General features: G+C 42.4%; 1 long non-coding RNA gene across 1 annotated transcript in view; it reads left to right on the top strand.

Moving 5' to 3' along the window:
• Nucleotides 1-498: 498 nt before the first annotated feature.
• The window catches only part of LOC124803695, a 254,035-nt gene continuing 237,513 nt past the window's right edge, over nt 499-17,020 (top strand). Inside the window, exon 1 of the long non-coding RNA XR_007017232.1 lies at nt 499-612. This is a non-coding gene — a long non-coding RNA (uncharacterized LOC124803695). The remainder of the gene's footprint in view (nt 613-17,020) is intronic.

Consider the following 17,020-nt stretch of genomic DNA (forward strand, 5'->3'; position numbering starts at 1 on the left):
AATTTTCACATCTGTCAACACCTGCTTTCTTTGGGATTAGAATTATTATGTTCATCTTGAAGTCTGAGGTTTTCCATGATTTCCTTAAATCGCTTCACTCAAATGCGGGAATCGTTCCTCTGAAAGAGCACGGGCGATTTCCTTTCCCATCCTTTACTTACTTGATGGGACCGATGACCTCGCTGTTTGGTCCCATCCCCCAAACCAGCCAACCGTCTGCATTTATGTTCAAGCTTGCATTTCTCACGGCATTTCCATATTTTTGTCCAAGCCATGCACTAGTGTTCGGGTATGCGTGCGCATCCAGATGCCGCAGGAGGCGGAAATGTTTACAATTAGATCGCAGCTTGGCGCCATCGTCATCAGAAAGGTTACAAAGTTAGGTAGTTCCTTACGGGATGATATCTGCGGTCCGCCGGAGATGATGTAGGATGCGGCGCTGCGACTGCTTGCAGCCGGCGTATAAGAAGGCGGCTGGGCGTTCGCGAGCCGCCAGTGCCGGGCTGACCTCGGAGGCGGTGCCAGCACGCCAGAAGCCGCACCTCGCTACTGAGTTCGCCATGCGGGCGTCCCCGCTGCTGGTTGCGCTGCTGCTGCTGGCGCTACTGCTTGGTGAGTACGCGCCCCACGGGCGTCCGCTGTTCTCCTACGCGACCGGTACAGCTGCCGGTCGTCCTCTGTGTTATTTGTGTATCTACTGGACGCATAGAGGTCAGGCTGCTCTCTCTTTACCTTCGTACCTAAATTTATAAGCCTCGTAGGGATATACACTTGGCGTCCTCTTGAACGCTAGTAAACAACTAACACCAAGATTAACACCAGATGTTTAAGGAAAAAGTTGTGTATGCACTTGTTTCATAAAGTCCTAAGGTTTGCCTAATTATGTTACATATCACTAGCTGAGAAACACGGCGTTGCCCGGGCCAGAATGCATGGTATGGGACAAGGCATGAGTACCATTCTACATACGAGGTGCATACACATGTATATTTCATTAATAATGTTATCAATGCAGTTATCCTGTTAGTAAGGTAGTTTGGTCGTGGTGCGTGGCAGTAGGCGAGTGGGGTGGGCAAAAATCTGCGAAACATGGAGCAATGCATGTTCTTACATATAGTTAAATAATGTATGACTTACGAACTTTAAACGTTTCCGTCTTAATGAATATACTTGCTTATGCAATCCTCATCCTGTTACATCCATATTGGCATTAACATTATGTTACGCCGACATATTTAACCGGGAGTAACACCACGGAGCCATTGCTAGTTTCGTAATATTGTAATACAATACTATTTAAATGAAACTGAGAAAGAACTGAAGTTACTTTATTTCAGTAGGCATTTATTTTTCATTCCATATGTATAAGTATAATATTTTGTTTTCACAATATTTGCTTATAGACTACATGTGCAGTTTCCTTATTCGGATTGCAAGCGAATAAATGTGTAGGAGAGCCACCATGTGAGCACGCTGTATACAGTCGTCCGTGATATGAACATGATTCATTATGAATTTGAATGTCTGCTCCCTGAGCTTTGTTGATGCTCACGCTGTATGCTAATTTAACTGGAAACTGCAGCCATCTAAAGGTGAAGGACAACCCAGATGATAATAAGGGTGTTCGCGTGATTGACGAAAACGCGGTGAGAGATTAAAAACTGATCTATTTGGTATTACATGTCGCTATCAAAATGACAAAACCGCGCAATCATCGTATTACGCGGCACGAATGAAACAGTAAACACATTTTCACATGTATTATGTACAATGAAGTCACAGAGTATACAGTTTTACCTAGGAGGATTTATTGCTCCATATTTCGCGGATTCTCGCTCGGCACACTCACCCACTGTCACGCACAACAACCAAACTCCCTTACTAACAGCAGGAGACCAGGGGCTGTTTACCGCCACAATCACGAGTGGGTGACAGTGAGTGGTCATGGAGAAAAGATTGTCAATGCGTACACACACAAGCCTTTTATATCTAGAAATAGATTTGCAGGATTTCTGCCTAAATGACGTGGAATGTCAGGGGATATTGAACACAAACAAAGAAGAGCAGCAGGAATGGTCGTAAATATGTTTGGCGCATATCAGGAAAGAAGAGGGGGGGGGGGGTATAGCTTTGATGTCTTTATCTATATGTGAGTAACTTACAACGTTAACTGCTTGCTATAACTTCAGGTGAGCCGTAGGGAAGTGCGTTGGGATCTTTACTGTTCGTGTTGTATATTAATGACGTTCCACACAGTATTAATAGTAACCTCAAACTTTTTGCTGGTGATAAAGGTAGCTGCAACGAATCTGAGATGTGACATATCATCATATAAAGTGCATGCAACAATTTTATAGAGATGGAGCTTTTTTCATACACTACTGTTATGGTCTTTGAGGGAAAATTTAGACACCTGATGTTCAGCAGTTTCAGAATATCAAAGGAGTGAGGGAGCTTCATAAATACGGTTTGACGCCATGTGAAAGTTCCAACATCAGTTCTTTTACATGACGTCACACCGTGTGTATGAAGCTCCCTGCCTCCTTTGATATTCTGAAGATGAGTTTGCTCGAAACGCCTCGATGCAGTTGAGTTTCTGAACATCAAGTGACTGAATTTGTCTCCGGCGATCGTAACAGCAGTGTATAAAAAGAACAGCTTCATATCTGTAACAAAATACCGTCTGCAAAAATCTGCAGAAATATTCAGTCAGATCTTGATAAGACTTCAGCGTGGTGCAAATACTGACAGCTTGCTTTAAATATTGAGAAATGTAAAACTGTCCACTTCACAAAATGAAAAGAAAACATTATATACTGTAACCGCAGTATCAGTGAGTCAAAACTGGAATCAATCAACTCATGCGAATATCTGGGTGCAGTTATTTGTTGAAATGTATAATGGAGCAATCACATACGGTCCCTCCCGCTCGATGTTCGAGTGCTCCCTCGGGCATGGGTGTGTGTGTTGTTCTTAGCATAGGTTAGTTTAAGTAGTGTTTAAGTCTAGGGACCGATGACCTAAGCAGTTTGGTCCCTTAAGAATTCACACACATTTGAACATTTGAACAATCACACAGGCTCAGTCGTAGGTAAAGCAGATGGCAGACCTCGGTTCATTGGTAGAACACTAGGGAACTGCAACGAGTCTACAATATACAGGAATACCAAGCTGGCTTTCGACCGAACCGACGACAATAGATCACATTTTCACACTAAGACAATTGTCTGAAAAACTCTGGGAATATGATAAAGATATCTACAGTCAGTTCGTCGATTTTCATCGTGCATACAACAGCGTCCGCAGGAATAGCCTACGCAATGCACTGCGTGAGTTCAGAATCCCTGAGTGTCTAGTGAGAATGGTGCAAACTTGTATGGATGGGTCAAGGGCAGCAATGCTTTGCCGAGGTTTCACACCGGAAACTTTGGAGACTGGGACGGGTCTCAGACAAGGGGATGCTCTCTCACGTGTTCTGTTCAGTGTCATCTGAGAGAAAGCGATAAGGGAATATAGGAGTAGGAATGGGCTGGGATACAGATGGATGGTAATTTCAACTGTCTCGCATATGCAGATGATGTAGTACCGCTAACTGACTCAACCCATGAGTTGTAAGAAATGTACCAGAAAATGGACAGCTACGCACAGAAGTTTAAGCTAACGGTGAATCAAGACTAAATGCAGTTTATGGTATTAGGAAGAAGACAAGAGCAGCAAGACTTTCTTGAGATAGATGGTATAACGTTCACGAGAGTTCACCAGTTCAGATATCTTAGATATTGGTTTACCAGCAACAACAATATAGAAATTACCACCAAAGAAAGAATAAAAGTGGGAACGCAAGGCACGTATTCCCTCAGCGTGACGCTCAGGTCAAAATCAATGTCATCGAATACTAAGATGAGAATTTATAACACAGTGATATGCCCAGCTGTCGTTTTCGGTTCAGATACGTAGAGGATGACTAAACGAGAAAACAAAAAACTATTAATATCCGAAAGAAGAGTAAAGAGGAAGATATGGGGACCAATCTTAGATAAAGGAGAATGGAGAAGGAGGAAGAATGAAGAAATGTACCTCCTGATGCAACAACCAACAATACTGCAGAAACTGATGAGCAAAAAGTTGCAGTGGACAAGCCACGTAACTCGTATGAAAGAGTAAATACTGTTGGAGAAAGCACTTGAGGGGAAACATAAGTCCAGTGGCTCCATGGGACGACCAAGGCGGCTCTGGATGGACGACCATGCGAAGGATAGGGATGAAATGATGATGAAGACAGCACAACACCCAGTCGCCGAGCGGAGAAAAATCCCGACCCAGTAGGGAATCGAACCCGGACCCGTAGGACGGCAATCCGTCACGCTGACCACTCAGCTATCGGGGCGGACACCGCTGGATATACGACATGTAATGAGCAAATTTCCCTCAGATCACGAATTTTTTCTTGATTACCCATATTACTTTCAAGCAATTAAATATTTTTTGCAAATTTGTCCTACCCTTCGTTTGGCTATGAAAATTCGGACCAAACCCATTGTGTGCTTTATAAAGAGTCTTGTTTTCACTCTGCTCAAGCATTTGATCAAAAATGTCAGGTCAACTGCTCATCAGTACCGTAATGTGTCCAATATATCACAACATTTGGTAGCTTTTGTTTACTATTGTGTAGTTCACCTGCTTAGGGAAAGAAGATATGGTTCAAATGGCCCTGAGCACTAAGGGACTCAACATCTGAGGTCATCAGTCCCTTAGAACTTAGAACTACTTAAACCTAACTAACCTAAGGACATCACACACATCCATGCCCGAGGCAGGATTCGAACCTGCGACCGTAGCGGTCACGTGGTTCCAGACTGAAGCGCCTAGAACCGCATGGCCACACCGGCCGGCCATTCTGCTCAAACATTTGATCAAAAATGTCAGCTCAACTGCTCATCAGTAATGTAATGTGTCCAATATATCACAACATTTGGTAGCTTTTGTTTACTATTGTGTAGTACACCAGCTTAGGGAAAGATGATAAGAGTGGATAAATTACAATGTAGAAAGTAGTCACTGCATTTGAAGAACACGTCTCAGTACAAACATTACATGGGCTTTACTTTCTAATATGCCGTACATATTGTCAAAGAACATTTCTTTTTTCGCTCGGGAGACGCTGCAAAGTTTTTTGTATTTTTGTCTTTTACATGATTTATGCTGAAAATTTAAACATGAGACTGTTCATACTCAAGTCGGAGGAAGATACTTCAAACACTACCCCTTGAAGTATTGCCAAAACGACGATACATTTCGTCGTTGTTCCCAATTCTCAACGATGGTTTTGATAATCTCATTTAATTTTCTAGCACAGTTACGTTAACTGAGTGCCATATTTAACGGTAGACGAGTTTCGTGTCGCCTGCTAAACAAAACGCGGAAGTGTTACCTGTGAGAACAAGGCCCCAGGCCGCCACGCAGTTCGCGTGCCTCAAGTGATTTCCGCGCATTGACTTGGGGCAAGCGGCCCACGCCGACCACAAAACTTAACTGGACTGATTTGGCCGTCCGAGTGCTATAGTGGGAGTTCGTCCTGAGATTAAAGCCTTACTGTGGCATTTTTACGGCGTGTGTTTGCAGAAAGCATTCTCTTAGCAGAGTGAAATACAATTTATTTACTTTTTTCGGTCGAAAGTTATTGAATCCAGTATAACTGTCTTCGACAAAATTGTACCTGACAGGAGTTTTTTGATATTCCAGATCGATATTTAGAAAAGGTCAGCTTTTGGAAGAAAAATAATGAAACCAACGATTGCCTCGATAACGGAGTTACAAGAAAATTATTTTCATTGAAGTGAAGATCTGCAGCTTATCTCACAGCTACATGTAATGTGGCTGTTTTGTGTATATTTAATGGTCCGTAAAGCTTCGTTAGTGGATAAGTGCACTTTTGTAGGCACGCTATCATATAGCACGTGGAAACCTGTTTGCTCCAAGTAGTTGCTGTCGGCGAGAGAGACAGTCCTTAAACATCTGAAAATCGTCAGTTGCCAGTACTTGCTATTCCATTCCTGGCTCTCAAGTCCATCCTCCCTTCCACCTAATCAAAAGGACTGTGATCACCGCCAAGTGTACTGCCAAGATACAATTCTATATCAATAGTATTTTATGTCAATAAACAGAATAATTGTCAATAGTTCACTTTTCCCGGTTAAGTATGATATTTAAGGGCAACTAACTCTTACTAAGCACGATGTATTGAGTCGTAGACGCTTTCTTATTGTATTGAGGCAAGACCGACTGCCTTATTCAGTCTTGATACTCATCTGTCTCTCTGCATCTCATTTTTACAATATGTTTCCAGATATTACTGAACTCTCTCACATGGAACAGAAAGTGTCGTGTGAGTGGAAGACCATCACTGACGGATTACCGTATTGGTATCTGCCATGAGGAATCCACAACAGGCTCGAATTCATCCTATTGTTTTCCACAATAGTAAATACGTTTACCTTTCTAGCTATTTCTCGAATTTAGGGATCAATAAATATTGTACTTACAACGAATGTAGGTAACCCGGTCTCACATTACATCAATCCAGTGTCATGCTTTTCAGGCACCCGACAACAGGTAACTTGGTCTATCGTCAGTGCAACGAAGTAGGAAACATCAACGAAATTCTCCCGTTGTTTCCACAAACTGTGAAATCAAATCGTATATGATGACTGCCTTCGTCAGTCACATGTAGGATCCTTTCTCGGTTTAATTTGCTTACAGCGCACTCCGAAAAGGAAAAAGTTCAAATGTGTATGAATTCCTAAGGGACCAAACTGCTGAGGCCGTCGGTCTCTAGACTTACGCACTACTTAAACTAACTTATGCTAAAAACAACTAACACACACCCATGCCCGAGGGAGGACTCGAACCTCCAGCATGAGGGACCGCGCAATCCGTGACATGACGCCTCAAACCGCGCGGCCACTCCGCGCGGCCTTCGACAAAGAGATGGTGATTAGTTCATCGCAGTTAAATGTAACGTGACGAAATCGAAAGTTACCAAATTATTTCCCGTTTGCAAAATGTTGGAAATCGGTAAATATTTGGTCGGACTTCTTCACGTGGGATCTGATATATAGCTCTTAACACAATACGAACCGCTGTACTTCCCAGTAACATACGAATGTGAAATTCGCAGTTCAGTGGAAATGTGAAGGTGAATATGGATCTTCCAACGTATCTCAGCTTTGTTATTTTCAGTATCCATGTAAAGTTTTACCTCGTTTAAAGAAGGTGTTCACTCACTGTTTTAAGTGTAATTATTTTAAGGAAATTTCATCAGATGCTTCACAGGAGCTGAGAACTCAACGGTCAGCGATGTACATATTGTGCTGTGTTAGTCTGCCGGTGCTGCAATACACCAGGAACCGGCGCTCTGCGAGTGGACGTGATAGACCTTCGACAGTACTGACAACTGGACCTGGTTCACCTCCTCGGTAAATTCTTATAACATTAGGCCATTCTATCTGGCTGATAAAATCTCTCTATCGACTTTTATTAAGACAAAATGACCTCGCACAAGATTTTGTGGCGGGTACCCAGCGAGGCACTTTCTAAATTAAGTAAATTAAAATTTTGGGTATCGTAACCCTCTTCTCCTCACGAGAACCTAATCACAGTCAAATATATGGACGTTTGGTTGTATTTACATAAACAGAGGATGTTAGTAAGATCTTATCTGTATTTTTGTTAAAACTATAAGACTACTGTGGAAATAGGGAAGTGGAAAAAATTCACTGAAATCCTTTAGCAGCATTCTATACCTGTGAAGATTCTTTTACCTCACTCTTTCGGCTGCTTCATTGCTCTCTTTAATCCCTTCCTAGCTCGTGTGATTCCTTACAGCTTTACGTAGGGTCTATGTTTAACAACAACCTCGATAAGCTTATTTGTCTCCACCTACAATTTCGCACTGCAGCCATTTCAATGGCTTAGGGTCTGATTTCTCAATGCCTTTTATTGTAGCATTGCAACCTGCCGTTTCTTCGCGTGTTTTCGATCTACTTTTCTATTCGCTATTCTTTGCAGTACCTCTCTCCTTCATTCTTCTCCTATCATCCTGTACATCACATTTCTAACATGTCCAATACCATCTACTGTGGCTACCCCACGTTTCTGTCCTAACAACTGCGAAGGAAGGTGGAAAAATTAGGGTTTTACGTGTTGTCGACAGCGTGGTGATTAGAGACGAAGATCAGCCTCGTATCGGAGAAATGGAGGAAGGACACTGGCCGTGTACTTTTCAAAAGAACCCTCCCGGCATATGCATGGAGCGTCTTAGGGAAACCACCGTAAACAAAAATGCCTTTCTGGATGGGGACTTGGCTTCTTCTACAGTAAAGTCTCCTAACTTTTGTTTCTAGCAAGCCACTATTATCCATTTTAATATTATCGTTACATTTACTTACTTATTGATTCCTCCGTTACTTCTTGGTAGAACAATTCCATATTTATGGTTGAATTAGAAGTACACTGTGTTTGTTCAGCAGAACAAAAACAGTTGCATTTACTTCTCGTGTGGTAATATCTTAAAAATACGACCATCAGCTCTGTGGCACCCAGTGGATACAATGCTAGACGACATCTACCAATAGATTGTGTGTTGTGGACCAAGTAAGAGACACATAACAAATACCGCTAGAGACTTCCACCACACTCAGACCCAAGAAGCAGCCTCCAGATGGCGCTTATAGACTTGGACCTCTTTCTGCTTCCGGCCACTTTCTCCAGAGCGTCGTGTATGTCCACCGATAATGTGGTCAGCTAATATAGAGAGCGCTATCAACGGCGAATTACTACCGCCTTGTACTGGTGGACAGGGAAATTCTTCCGCCGACAGGCACCAAAACATGACGTGCACAGCTATATGGTTCAAATGGCTCTGAGCACTGTGGGACTTAACATCTTAGGTCATCAGTCCCCTAGAACTTAGAACTACTTAAACCTAACTAACCTAAGGACATCACACACATCCATGCTCGAGGCAGGATTCGAACCTGCGACCGTAGCAGTCCCGCGGTTCCGGACTGAAGGGCCTAGAACCGCACGGCCACCGCGGCCGGCGCACAGCTGTAAACCAGCAGTTAGTTGATTTCAGTGCCTGCAGATCGCTTAGTGTAGTCCACTGAAGACTACTGTCCGACTTAGCTGTCGCTGCTTATCGAGTAAGTGTACTATCAAAAGTGTTTGTCTAACAACATTCAGTCATAGTGATGATACAATAAACTGCCTAGAAGCAGAAAAGTTATTTAGATTTCATTGCATCAGGTTAAGTACTACTCTGTAACATACTCTTAATAAATACTATTGGGTATATCTTATTGCATTACCACATTTCTGCTATAGTGCACCTTATCAAAAATGTGTGTGGTTATCAAGTGTGCAATAGACAAACTTTATGGAACTATAGAAGGGAAACTCTTTTCCGCCCTGTGGCTGTTTGGGTAGAATTAATAGCAGCATTCAGTTACTATATTCACAACACTATGGATATCTGAAGATGATCATACACTTTATAACTGTATTAATTAAACGCATTGTGATTATGAATACATTTGCTAAACACCAACAGATTCGCTGTGGATTCGGTTACCCACAACCAAACTTCGGTGCTAAATATTGTGGCTAATCCATTCTACAGTTGTTTACTTACGACCTGAAGAGCTATAACTTATGCAGTCCTTAGACGATATCTATTTATCTGTTCCCTTCGTATTTTTGCTCCAGTAACTACGTTTTCTTCCACTTACCTCAGTTCGTTTTGTCCAACAGCAGTAGCGTAAACTGCGTCATTACCTCACCTGCTTCTTAACACAAATTTATCTGCCTTCGTTTTCCACTATGCAGCTATTATTGTTTGTAGTGCATGATAACTGCCTGAATTGTCCGCCTCCGGTAGCTGAGTGGTCAGCGCGACATAATGTCAATCCCAAGGGCCCGGGTTCGATTCCCGGCTGGGTCGGAGATTTTCTCCGCTCAGTGACCGGGTGTTGTGTTGTCCTCATCATCATCATTTCATCCCCATCGAGGCGCAAGTCGCCGAAGTGGCGTCAAATCGAAAGACTTGCACCCGGCGAACGGTCTACCCGACGGGAGGCCCTCGTCACACGGCATTTACATTTACTGCATGCATTCAGCAGCAGACACAACACGGGATTCATCTGCTGCTGATAGACCATCGAAATGGAAACATTCGTGGTAATCTATCCTTGCAACAACAAATACTGCCATAAATAGTCAGTTTGCATAATCTATCACCTTTTGTAACGAGAAATCATCAACACTGATAAGTATAACCAACCTGGTATCAACCAATCAATTTGTGAGTGTTGTCAATATGTATATATGAGCCTAACATGTAGGAATTTAACTAGCAAATATACAAAACATTTTAGAGCATCAAAAAGTAATAACTTGCAGACAACATTTGCTGATCACCTAACGGCACAGACTCATCATCCAGTGAACACAGAAACTGGTTTTAAAATTCTTAAAACTAGTAACAGCACGCACCAAGAATTAAAACAGCAAAGAATTATCATGTACAAATATCAATAATACAAACAAATAATGTGCTAAACCAATATAGGTCACTGTGCAATAAAACATGATTTGCGCCAACAGTAGGACTGTATATACCCACCGCTCCAAATAACACTGAACACCCTCTACACTGAAGATACACGCACACACCAAACTAAACATACCGACTGTCAGCAATACTTTGAAATCGCGCGCCACTATCCAAACAAACACGCAACAAAACAAATGAACTGATATAGCAATAACGGGTGAGGTCACTGGCTATAACAGTACCTGAAATGTATTTCTGAGCACATATAACAAATGCATGTGTGACAACTAAAAACATCAATAACAAAAGAAATAATTCTTTTAACGCCGTCAAAAACTGGAACGAAAGAATATGGCATTAGAAAACCGTAAGTAGCTCGCTGACTAACGCGAAATAATACATCGAATTTCCGGTGGTAACTTCCTATGGGACCAAACTGCTGATGTCATCGGCCCCTAGGCTTACACACTACTTAATCTAACTTAAACTAACTTACGCTAAGAACAACACACACACCCATGCCCGAGGGAGGACTCGAACCTCCGACGGAGGGGAGCCGCAGCGAATTTCTGTCTGAAATGACTGAAAATAGAAAAATAGAAAATGTTTCGTTGTTTGCACATAGGAAACTGCAGAATGCATGTAATAAATGACATTGTCATGTCCAGTATGTGAACAAATAGTTAATTTTCAGCATAAGATAAGCATTCAACATGTAATGTTTCGACTCTATAGCTTGTGTCTTTATATGTAAACAACCATAAATTTTGACTAACAGCTTGTACGTGTGAAGTGCTTCAAATCAATATGTTGATATGTAATAATAATTTTTAGGAAGAAAATAAATAAAGCCCACTGAAGATAGTACAGAAAGTGCTGAAACATGTCTGGGTATAACAAGACTAATCAAATGATATCTAAATCTGATCTAAATGTCTCTCTAATCCATCCGGGGCTTAATTATTCTGTAGAAAGTTCGCAGTTACTTTTATTGGTAGTTCGTACGGCACACATTCACGACAGACACTGTTGTCCTTATCCTTCTGTAACAGATTCTTGACCGTAGTGACCTCCTTATTGTGATCGGTGTGGTTTATATTGAAATCAATGTGCGCTTCTTATGCAGTTCAACAGTATAAACTTCCTGACATATTAACAATATGTGTCAGTTCGCAATTCGAACCTATGAGCTTGCCTTTCGCGGACAACGTTTTTAGTGACTTACCTGACCAAAGACGACTCTCATTCCGTTCACACAGTTGCCAGGATCCCTCTCCTTCTTTCCAAACTTCACAGGAGCTTTTCTTCATAACATGCGGTATTAACGTTGCTGGAAGAAATTGCGTCGAAGAGACATTGGCAGAACTGGTGCCTTGAGAGTGAGTTCTGAGCCGCCTTGGATAGGTCAGTGGGAAATGGAATGTTCCGGGATCTAGTCATGGTCCGTCACCTTTTTTTTATGAGAGAGATTTAACTGTTTCGTTAATCACGAGCTTTTATTTGGACAACTTAATATGTAAAAAATAAAAGAATCATTTCTAGCATTTGAGACCCTCACGTATAGACGGACGCTGTAAAGCTCCGCCTCCGAGATACGGGGAGGCTAGGTGTCAAGGATCGAATCCGCCTCGCGGATTAACGACGAGGGCCAACCAGTCTGGATGTGGTTTTTAGGCGGTGTCTCACTTCGAAATAGGTAAGTACCGGGCTGATACTCGCGTCTCGCCTCAGATACACGCCGCGCGAACATTTAGAAAACTTTCTCACGCTTGACAATAGATTTACTCTAGATGCAGACGGATGATGTACACAGATTCCATTACAGACGGAGCGGTGGCGTCAGCCATAGCTCCTATGACTAACAATGCTTCAACACATATAACATTGTCGACCCCGTAGTAGAAATGGGAAGAGGCAAAAGAACATTAAGAAGAAGAAGAAGATTCGTCGCACTGAGAAGCTATGCGATACGGTCGGGTTATCTAGCGGCTGAATGTCACAGCCATTGTCATGCATTATGCTTTACACAGCTGTTGGGCGTGCAGCCTATTCGATCCAATCAAGCGGCGCTCGACAGCAAATTTACTCCCCTTTCTTAAGGTTGAATAACAAGTACACTGTTTTTGTTCCACTGATTTTTATTTCGAACTAGTTTTCGGCTTATTAGGTCATCTTCGGAAAGCAAGTGACTAGCGTCTGGAGGAGACACTGGTTCTTAGGTAACTGGTTACCTAAGAACCAGTGTCACTGCCAGACACTAGTCAGTTGTTTCCTGAAGACGTCCTAATAAGCCGAAAACTAGTCCGAAATAAACAAAAATCAGCGGAACAAAAACAGTGCACTTGTTATTCAACCTTAAATATGAAATTGTTCTACCAAGAAGTAATGGAAGACTCCATAAATAACATTACTTCCCGTTAAACGAGTCACGTAGAATCACATAGCTGTTCACAGTGTGTGTCAAACGATAAAAAATGGTAACGGTCACTTTATATTTTTAACACAGTAAAATAGGAGTGCTTTAAAAGAAATTCGACCATTTTTCTTGACACTGCGTACAAGAATTGCAATTGGGTGGTCGGTAACACATCATATAACTACTTTCTTTTAGCGATGAAACAGATTCAGGTACGTTTTCGGAATGTATCGATCATTCCCTTCCTCACAAAATATTTTTGAATTTTTCCGGGAGTCATAAGCATTCCAGCGTCTTTAGAATACGGATTGTACTCACTCAAACCTGCTCAGTCACAAAACATCGACAACACTGCGTTGTTAGGAATTTCCTGTGAAATAACTACTCGTTGAATCAAGAAACAGCGAGATTAAAAATTCTGTTCGACACTGCAGCGTGTCCCATGATTTCGAGAAAGTATATGACAGTACAGAAGCCACACAAAAAGTGCAGACACCCCTATGTAATGTGGAACAGACCATTCGATGTAACGAGAGACTGACACGCCAGCGTAAAGTGAGGCGGAAAGTACTGTGCTGTCAGTAGAGAAGCAGTGACGTCAGAAAGGGGCCGGCAAGCAGAGCTTAGTGACTTCGAACGTGGACTAGTCACTGGATGTCACCACGGTAATAAATCCATCAGGGACGTTTCAACCCTTCTAAACCTGCCCAACTCAATTGTCGGTGATGTGATTGCGAAGTGAAAACGAGAAGGAACAACCAAAGCTAAACCAAGACCAGACACACCTCATGTAATGATGTACAGGGATCGTCGAGCATTGTGGAGAGAGGCAATAAAAAATCGTGTTAAATCAGCGGAACTAAACACTCGTGAGTTCCAAGGTGCACCAGCACTCCAACTACTGTGGGTATACAGACTTAAAATGAATGCGGTACAACGGTCGAGCAGCTTCTCATAAACTACACATTTGTGCAGTCAGCGCTAAGCGACGCTTGAGGTGGTGTAAACAGTGGATGATGGGAAACTAGCGGTTTGTAGTGATCAATCACGCTGTTTCTTATGGTAGTCCAATGGAAGGGTTTGGATTTGGCGAATGCATGGGGAGCGTTACCTGCTATCATGTGCATGTGTTGTAAGAATAGTGAAGTAGGAAGGAGGTGGTGTTACGGTAGGTGGGTGTTTTTCGTCCTTAGTATTTGGTCCCCTATTCTGCTTGACAAAAGACGCTAAATACTGAAAGAATTAGACACATTTAACGGTGCTTGTACTACGTACTGTAGAGGAACAGTTCGGAGGCGAGGATTGTTCGCATCAGCATGGCAGTGCATCCAGGAAGCAATATCTGTGAAACAATGGTCTGTGACCAATAACATTCCTGAAATGGACTGGCCTGCTCTAAATCCCGAACTGAACCCAATGGGAAACGTTTGGAATGAGTTAGAACATCGATGACGCTCCAGACTCAACAGTTCAATATATCTTCTTTGGTATCGGCTCTTTTGGTTTATGGGCTACTAAGTTCCACAGATATTCATTGCAGCAGCGTTCAGGCTGTCATAAAGGTGACACGCACCATATTAATGTCCACTAATAGGCGTTCTGATACTTTTGATCAGATAGTATATATATCATTCCGGTCTCCTTTCCGAACTCCAGGTCTATGCAGTTCCAGTAAACTATGTCCGTCTTATTGCTGCATTTCTGTACAACTGCTCACGTTTGCTCACAGCCCTAATCGAGCGCTAACGAATAATTCGAAAACACTCCATTTTATTTTACTTTCTGCATGATAAATACGAGTGACGACAGATGAGAACACCAAAAAACGTAAGGGTTTCTTTAAAATGGAAATTTTCGAATCTGTTTCGCAAAAAGCGTTGCAATTGTGCTATAATATGCGTAATTGTAGGTTACAAGTCCATGCAAATGACGGCAATTCTATATTTATTTATATAATAGTAATAAAAATGGCGTAACAGCATGGCACCACTCTTTGTGATAATACACGGGAACCATCGGATGTTTAACGCTACTTATTACTTGTACGCTTAAAATTAGCGAAGGAAGTTTTTCTAATGAGATTGGATTTCGAGTTTTCAGAAACGCCTGAATTTGTTGCAGATGATATGAATTGACTTTTAGTGCGGTTGGAGGAGCAATTATTCATTCATCCACTCCGCAGTAAAATTCTTGTTCAAATGTGTGTGACATCTTATGGGACTTAACTGCTAAGGTCATCAGTCGCTAAGGTTACACACTATTTCACTTAAATTATCCTAAGGACAAACACAGACCCATGCCCGAGGGAGGACTCGAACCTACGCCGGGATCACCCGCACAGTCCATGACTGCAGCCTCTTAGACCGAGTAAAATTCTTATTATGAAACGCGTTCTGGTGTCATGGCTTGATAGTTTTAGGAACACGTTGCTACAATCTACTGTTATCACCACATGAGAGGACCTTACTGAACATTCTCCCTAAAGAAAGAGCGTCGACGGCTGTGACGGGAGCTCTGTGTTCTATTATGCTCCACAGAAAGCAAATGAAGCTTTCCATACACTTATCGCACATGAAAATCATTTCTTGTATTTTTACTTTGGCTTTTTAAGTTTTACACCCATCGCATTATTATTGCAATCTAGATAGCCCTTTTTGAACACAGACATGATTATTTGTATTCTATATAATGACCTTACGTTATTCCTAGGATTTTTTTCTGTCACTTATCATGTATTTCACCCTAGGAAGTCAGGAAATGATAAGCGTATATGAGAAATTCTGGTGACATCGTGGTTTGGAGTCCACGTTAAACCGTGGGTTGCCCCGTAACTGGTTGGGTGCGACGCTTCAAATATTGGAGGAAGGCAACGACATACCACTTCTAATCTACTGTGTTCAAAACATCTTTCGGTTTGAAGAAAGTGTTACTTCATCTACGCAAGACAAACCAGTAACGGAACTTTTAAAATCCGCACTCATGTTACAAGCGAGACTTGATCCGCAACCTCTGCTATACGAGACAGTGGTGCGACCCCTAAAACCAGAAGGTTTTTCAAGTGCGTGATAGCCTTGTTTCCTGACAAAACCTAGAAAATACTCTCAGAATATGAGCAGCTGTTGATATCTTTACTTTTCAACTTGTGGTTTCTTACACACTTGTGTCTTCGTAGATGCTAGCCAGTTGTCACCTGATGACAGCCTAACAAGCTGAAAACGAGTTAGCAATAAGCAAATAATAGTGGAACGAAATGCAGCGTGTTGCCCTTAACAAGTACGTATATGAGCGACGAGCGCTCACCGCTTGTCACAGAGCCGGCCGGTGTGGCCGAACGGTTCTAGGCGCTTCAGTCTGGAACCGCGAGACCGCTACGGTTGCAGGTTCGAATCCTGCCTCTGGCATGGATGTGTGTGATGTCCTTAGGTTAGTTAGGTTTAAGTAGTTCTTCGTTCTAGCGGACTGATGACCTCAGATGTTAAGTCCCATAGTGCTCAGAGTCATTTGAACCAAACTTGTCACAGACAGTGGCGTTTACCTCAAACACTCGATTCTGTGGTGACCTTTTGGCTGCCGATCAGTGAAGAGGTTCAAAAATGGCTCTGAGCACTATGGGACTTAACTTCTGTGGTCATCAGTCCCCTAGAACTTAGAACTACTTAAACCTAACTAACCTAAGGACATCACACACATCCATGCCCGAGGCAGGATTCGAACCTGCGACCGTAGCAGTCGCGTCAGTGAAGAGGGCAGATGCCATCATGTAGCAGCAGACGTCAGACATTTGTACTAAAGATGCCTGCAGACGAAGGATGGACGACTAGGATTTAATGATCCGTCGACTAAGGTCATGAGGATCGGAGAACAAGTTCTGATTGGAAAGGATTGCGAGGGAAACCATCCATGACCATTCAAAGAAATCATTCCAGTATCAGCCTGAATAGATTTAGAGACGTCATAAAAACTTAAGTATGGATGTCTGGACGGGAATTTGG

This window comes from Schistocerca piceifrons, chromosome 1, assembly GCF_021461385.2.
Source record: "Schistocerca piceifrons isolate TAMUIC-IGC-003096 chromosome 1, iqSchPice1.1, whole genome shotgun sequence".
NCBI classification, from domain to species: Eukaryota; Metazoa; Arthropoda; class Insecta; order Orthoptera; family Acrididae; genus Schistocerca; species Schistocerca piceifrons.